This window comes from Tachysurus vachellii, chromosome 9, assembly GCF_030014155.1.
Source record: "Tachysurus vachellii isolate PV-2020 chromosome 9, HZAU_Pvac_v1, whole genome shotgun sequence".
NCBI classification, from domain to species: Eukaryota; Metazoa; Chordata; class Actinopteri; order Siluriformes; family Bagridae; genus Tachysurus; species Tachysurus vachellii.
The window spans coordinates 16,888,865-16,896,663 of record NC_083468.1 but is presented as its reverse complement, the minus strand read 5'-3'; positions in this window follow the sequence as shown (position 1 = coordinate 16,896,663).

Genomic DNA, 7,799 nt, shown 5'->3' with positions numbered 1-7,799 from the left:
GAGATACACGGCGAATTATGTGCATTTTGGCATGTACCAGGTGTGTCTTTTGGGCCTGAGCCCAGTCTGTTGACTGCAATCTGACATGAAATCAGTCTCTTCAGCTCAGCCAGCGACCTTGGCAAGCTTCTGGTGCAGTGGAGGTGAGCGAGGAGCCCCTAAAGTAATGGTGTAAAAACAGCCATATGGCATCACTCCTGGAGGCAGGATCTGATTTAAGACTGATAGAGGAGAGAGAGAGAGAGAGAGAGAGAGAGAGAGAGAGAGAGAGAGAGAGAGAGAGCAGTTTATACACACTATTTCTTTTATAGTAATTTTTCCAAGTTATTCCTTGTGTATGTTGATTTGTGCCAGACATATCTGATTTGGTACACATTTAGAAATCAATCAGTAGTAATTTAAAATCTATGCTCCAAGAAATCTATTCAGAAAATACTTGTTCTCTTAAAATAATTTTATTTTAACCAGGCTTAAAAGGAAAAGGATACTTAAACTGACAACCTTCTTGTGCCTCCTTCACAAAGCACACAAACTGTAAGCAATTACAGGTCAATGTACAAGTAACAATTCCTGAACTACTTCACTAAAAGAAGGATACAGGCAAAAGAGTGGGGCAATTAGAAAGGAAGGTGGTGCAACACTGCATATTGAATTTTAATTGCCATATGAGGAACTATTTTAAGGATGTCTGCTCTACCTGGTACAGAGCGAGAGCAAAGTAATTATAGTGCTTCTGGAATTCAATTACCCACCTGCTGAATTGAATTATTCTGAAGTGTGTGATTTCTGTCGCATTCACATCCATTCTACTGCATCCAAAAAACTCATACTTTAAACTACATTAAACACAAAATGGTACTCCAGAGAAAGGTGTCCAAAATGACATTATTAATCAAACAATAGACAAAAAGTAACTAGATGTCATATTACTTCTTCTGTCAAAATGTGAAGTGTGAAAACTCACTTCCAGAGTGCCTTCATGACATGCCTTCTGATATCTTGATTGTGGATATGGCTGAAGCAGTTTTCAGCAGAATATGCCTGCAGCGTACTCGGCATTGTAAATGCATGAGGATGTATGAAGGTATAGCATCTATAGGCAGGTGACAAATTAAATGAGAAAAATGGTGGCTCAGTTATGGCAATTTTCTGGCATGGAGCAAATACTAACTGTAAATAAATACAAAGTAAAAGATTTTGACACCTTTATGTTATAATAAAACATTTCTATTTTTTAAATTTTTATTTCTTTATTTATTCTGAATAGTCTCTTTGAGGAACATGGAGCCTATCCCAGGAGACTCATATCACAATGCAGGGACATCCTGGATGGGGTGCTAACCCATTGCAGGGCACAATTACACACATACTCTGACACCCATTCATGCACAATACAAACAATTTATAGATGCCAATCAGCCTACAATGATCCTACATGTTATCCTGATGGAAACACCCCAAGCACAGGGACAGCATGCAACCTCCCCAACACAACCCATAGAGAGTAAACATATATTCATATATCAATATAATGAGTAGCAAACCATTTGGGGTTAAGGCATCAATTATCTTTCATCGCTCAAATACTCTATGTAGGACCCTACAGCAGTGTGTGATCTTACAGAAAATATTCCATAAAGCATTCCTTAGCAGCTACAGTACCTGTTTTCCAAAGAACTTTGAGCATCCCTGTTTTTAAGAGCATAAGCCTGATCTGTGTATCTGGCACATGAGAGCATTCACGTGAACTTTGTGCAATTATAGGACTACTAGCATTACCAATGTACTATTAAAGAAGCCATATACAGTAAATATGTAGATATGTTTTAACTCTTAATATCTAAATCTTGTAAAACATCACACTCATGGCCACCAACGTCTCAACATTCAACAAATATTTTAAATCAAAGTCTGTATTGTGTTGCAGATGATAGAATTTGCTCCTCAATGCTCCAGGGTTGGACATTAGCTCGGATTCTGCATGTTCTTGTGCCCACTTGCATTTCCACCATCTTCCCAAGTTTGCACTGACTTCCCAAAAGATGTTGGTGGATGAATGAGTATGTGAATGTGTGTGCATCATACCCTGTTTTATTCTGGATTAATTCCCATCTCACACCCAGTGTTCCCATGATAGGCTCTATATCCACCATGGCCCGATCAAGATAATATATTATTGAATGAATTAATTAATGATTTTTTTTTTTACAAGATGCTTGGACTATTGTTGCTACTTTCTTCATATGTTAACAAGTGAATTCTCTGACATAGATTTGTTAGTATTATTACTCAAAGACAGCCAAGCTGTCACAGTGACATGGTAATTCTAGCTGTGTCACACAAAAAAAGACATTTTTATTGGTTTGTGTAGAGAGTCTCTCCATAGGAGTCTATCAATTATTCCTGGGGGAAATAAGATGGTGAGCCAAATGTTTACCATTTACCAAAATGTCTGAGCTCAACATTGTAAGGCAGCAAAAAAAAATATCAAAGGATTCAGTGCAGTTTCATTACATCATTATGAACCCAAAAGCTACTCCTTGTCACTATGTCCGATCCTCTCTGCACGGTTCAAGTCAGGAGTCATATTTCATTGTCAAGCTTCACATGTAGGCTTTCAGTAAGGTTTTAAAATGTTCCTCTTCTGTGCTGAAGATGATTATACAGAAAATAAACATTGACCCTATTTAGAATAAGACATTCACAAGATGAAATTTGACAGTTTCATAAAAGAACATTACATGTGTATATATAATGATTCATATTTTTCCTGTCTCAGAAGCAACATTATGATAGGATTACAGTGGTAAATGGAAAGCATTTGAAGTAGAGTCCCACATTACCCCGAATGGATTAAATAATTCCGCAAATTAATCTGCACCGCATAAATAAGACTTACTGTCTTACTAAGAGAGCTGAAAGAGAGAGCAACTTTAATCATGTTTATAATGAATTCACACATACTTCATTTAGCTACTCCATGTTTGAATCTTTTTGCAGTCATGTATCAAGGTTATGTATTATTATTATTATTATTATTATTATCAGCATCATTATTATACACAAAAATGGAGTTTTTCTTTTCTTTTCCTTACTCAATGTATTTACAGTACAAGTACTCCACTGTAAAAAAAACTGTATAACAGACAATTGTAGTTATTCTAATAGTTTGGTCAACAAATGCAGATCACTCTTCTAAGAATAACAATAATGATGATAATAATAATAAAAATCCAATTAATAATCGTATCTGTTGCTCAGACTTTTTAAAAGAGTGTCTTCAAAGGTCTTTTTTTTGCCTTGCAATTGTAGCAGTTTATGTGCGGGAATGTGTGTGTATGTGTGTGTGATAAAGAGGATCTGTTGGTACATACCCATATACACATAATGTGTACTCAAGCAAGTAGGAATCGCCTTAGTGGCTCAGTAATTGGGAACAATTACTTGGTTTTGACAAGAGCAAAAACAGAGAGCATTAGAATATTACTTTTATTACCTAGTCATTCCAGCAAGAGCTCTTTAGCAGCCATTAAACTGTCACAAGGTTCAAATTTGTCATCGCTATAAAGGCTTGCAATCCTATAAGTCATCAAATATGGATGACGGTAAATAGAGGCAAGACGGGTGGTGAGAGGAGAATAATTGTATGAGATATGACTGCATAAGTATTCTATGAATTGTATGACTTATGGTTGCATAACTATCCTTGATTATATTTGAAATGGTATTAGTGAGGATGGGGGTGAGTGGAGGAAAGAGTATAGATGAAATTGATATGTACAGTTATGTTTACTTGGCTTTACATACATTTTTTATATTGTCTCTATAAAATGCAATCTTAACCTTATTCTCTTATGCATTTAAGTTACATTCAGTATAATAATTTAAAATGCAGGCATGAAAAAATTGGGAAAATGTTTGTTCTGTTCTTATAACTAAATGCATTATATTACTATATGAATGGTGAATACACATTGGCTTCAGATTAATTCCTAATGTAATTATCACATTATCCTTCTTATACAGTACATTACGAGACGAGCAGACATTATAGCCATCGGTCTATATAGAATATCCTATTTACAACTTAGGTAATCTGTATGTACCCAAAAACTTTTATGTTCCATGATGCCCTTGAGGCAGTGATTTGTTCAGCCTTTTCAATACACACATATGATCCCACACCTGCCTTGCTCCCTGTCACCTCCACACCCTGTGCACACACACCTCACAAAGCACAGCCACTGAAGATGATAAAGACTCTCTTTCTGACATTTAGTAACCTTTTCTACAGAGAAGATGGAGAAATGGAGATGTAAAAGAAGGATGAGAGAGGGAGGAGGGAGAGCTACACGTGACATTCTGCTTTGTCTCTCATCACCACATGTCTCCTTGAGCCCATCCTGGCCTGCATAGCTCTTTCTACAGTGAGTTATATTATGTGGAAGCATCGCTCAAGGTGAAAGACTGTTATTAGTATTGTGTAGACCAGGTGTGTACGCACACCAAAGAGACAGTGCATGTGCTATTGCTTCACCCAAAATAGATTCTGTAGCTAAGGTATACAGCTACAGTTATATAATCCTGTTGGAATTTGGGTATGTTAAAAAAATCTACTTTAACTACATAATATGGAATAATAATTCCATCATACTTGACAAGGAGAATCACGATTTTGCTTCATTTACCTAAACAAAGGGTACGTCTTCAAGGGCAAAACCGCAGGAGCTTCATTTCACAAAATCAGAATAATAAAAATCCATTAAAACTAAGCCAGATATACAGGCAGCTCTGTAATTATTGGCACCCTTTATAAAATGAGCAAAATCTAAATATATAAAATATGATTTGAGTATAAATACACATGGACAGAGTGCATCTGTTTGATTATTTGTTTATTTGTTTGTTTGTTTGTTTGTTTTATCTTTGCTTTGTTTGTTTTTGAACATAAAGCTGCTTAACGAATGCTTTCAGCTAAATACTAATTAGAAAAATCATTGACCTTCATACAAACAATATTCCCTGGAGAGAATAATAGCATTGAGCCTCTTTCTATAATATCTTACAATTCTGGACAAACTTGAACAAGGATTCTGGACCTCTCTTTATGAAGAACATTTCTGTAGAACAATCTTCCTTACAGTTACGTTTCTTTTTATCCAGTTTTCAGATTAGTTACTGTCTACACATATGAATATGCATAAATGTATGAGGGTCACTATACTAATTTTGGCTAGGGCTTGCCTTTGCTCTCAAAGCAGCTTCTGTTGATTGCTACATAGAGTCTACAAGGTCTTTTTTTCTAGAATTATCTTAGAATCCATCTTTACACGATTGTATTTCCATGAATATCATGCAGCAAATCTCCCATGCTACCACATCCCAAAGCTGTTCTATTGGATTTAGAACACTAAAGAACACTGAATATGTTTTTATATAATTGGTGCCTAATCCTGTGACATGCTGCATTATCATTGTGGAAGTAGCAATGGTTAAATGGGTAACTAAGTTGTGATAGGTATTAACAGGGCCAAAGTAAAGTATAGTTTTAGTCCAGTGTGGAAAAAATGCTGTAAAGTGAGATTGCTTTCAAAAATAGAAGTGTTTATATATATATATATATATATATATATATATATATATATATATATATATATATATATATATATATATATATATATATATTATCAATTAACAATCTTGAAAGTAAATGTACAGAACAGATTGTTTCCAAATTAAAACAATATTTGGTGTGACCACCCTTTGCCTGCAAACACACAGTTTTGAAGGAAATCTGCAGGTAGCTTGTTCCAAACAGATCTTCTGTGAATGCAGGCTGCCTCAAATCCTTCTGTTATGTAATCCCAGACAGACTCGATGATGTGGAGATCTGGGCTATTTGGGGGGCCAAACCATCACTTCCAAGGCTCCTTATTTTTCTCTACACTGCAGATAGTTCTTAATGACTGTATGTTTGGGTCATTGTCCTGCATCAGTAATTTGGGGCCAACCAGATGCCCCCTTGATGTATTGCATGATGGATATACTGTATGATAGATAAGTATCTGTCAGTATTTCCCAGGATTCAGGACCCCATTAATCCTACCCAATCTCCAACACAATTTTCAGAAATGCAGCCCCAAACTTGCAAGGAACCTGCTTCACTTTTGCCAGCAGACACTACTGCACTAGAGCCTTCAGTGAACAAACTGCCTCCTGCTAAAGCCAAATATTTCAAATGTTGACTCACCCGTCCAGAGCACTTGCTGCCGTTTTTCTGTACCCCAGTTCTTATGTTTTCATGCAAAGTCGAGTCACTTACGTATGGATTTTTGGCCACAAATCTTTTATGAAAACCCCTTCTGGACAGACTTCTCCAGACAGTTGATGTGTGTACCTGGGTCTCACTGGTTTCTGCCAGTTCTTTGCTAATAGCACTGCTGGACATCTTCCAATGGGGAAGGGAAGTAAGCATGATGCGTCTTTAATCTGCTGCATTAATTTTTCTCAGCCGACCACTGCATATCTTGAAACCCCAGTCTCCTTTGAAATCTTTGCCTGGAAGAGAACTTGCTGATGCAGCATAACTATTTTGTGTCTTGTTGCTGTGCTCAGTCTTGCCATGGTGTATGACCTGTGACATGAAAATGTCTTTCACAACCTCACCATAGTAGCAGAGGTTGGCTGATCCTCACCCAGTTTTAAGCCTCCTACACAACTGTTTCTGTTTCACTTAATGACTGTGTTTCAACCTACATATGAAATTGATATAGTTGGTTAATCCTACAAAATTCCTGACTTGCAAGTGTATGAAGACGTTGGTTTGAAGCCAAAGGGAAGTCACACCAAATTTATTTTATTTATACAATTTATACAAAATTTATTTTCTCTTCATCTGTTCGCTCACTTTGTATTTTGTAAAGTGAATAAATTAAACAATAAAATATATATTTTTAAAAGCATTCTTACTTTACAGCATTTGACTGTGATACATAATTGTTTTACTTTTATACATATAAAGAAACATATAACAGAAAAAAAAACATTAGAAATTATCTAAGAACAAATAAATTTCAAAAATGAAAAAAAAAAAAAAAAAAACGCAAATGAGGATTTTCCCATGAGTGTATAGCACAATTGTGTTCAGGGACACCACTAAACAGTCTCCAGCAATTGTGGTTGAAGTACTGGTCTTACTCAGTACTTCATGATTTATCTTGTGTTCTATGAAACCTCTGTTAAAAAGAAAAACCTTTAATATCGATTGCGGTTATATTAGAAAATATATATTGAAAAATTACAGAAACTGATAATTAAACACTAAACCCTTTGGTTTCACTTCTTTTTTTAGATGTTTGACTCTAATTTCACCTGTGGTGTCGATAAAGTATTCTGGGGTGTGAGTGTAACCTCAGGTGTGTCAAGCACAAAGGCGTGAGAATGTAGCAGACAGTTCTGTGTATGATCTCAGTAAAGCTCCAAAATTCATTCATTCACTATCTACACTAATATTACAATTTACAGTGAATTGGTTTTGAAGCAATTTACAGAAGGTTCACTAGGTCACAGACTAAAACTACCAATAGTCTAGAAGTTCTGTTGGGGAGGTAAGACAACATCAGTTAGTTTTAAAGTGATAGTTAAAGTATTACCGAAAATGGGTCTTTAGACATAATTTGAAGCCAGCCAATAACTAAGCTGTTTGGACATCTAGCAAGTAATGGATTTATCAGAGGAAATTAAAAAACACTGGAAATGTATTAATCTTATTAATTCAATTCCAGATTCTTATTGTTTCT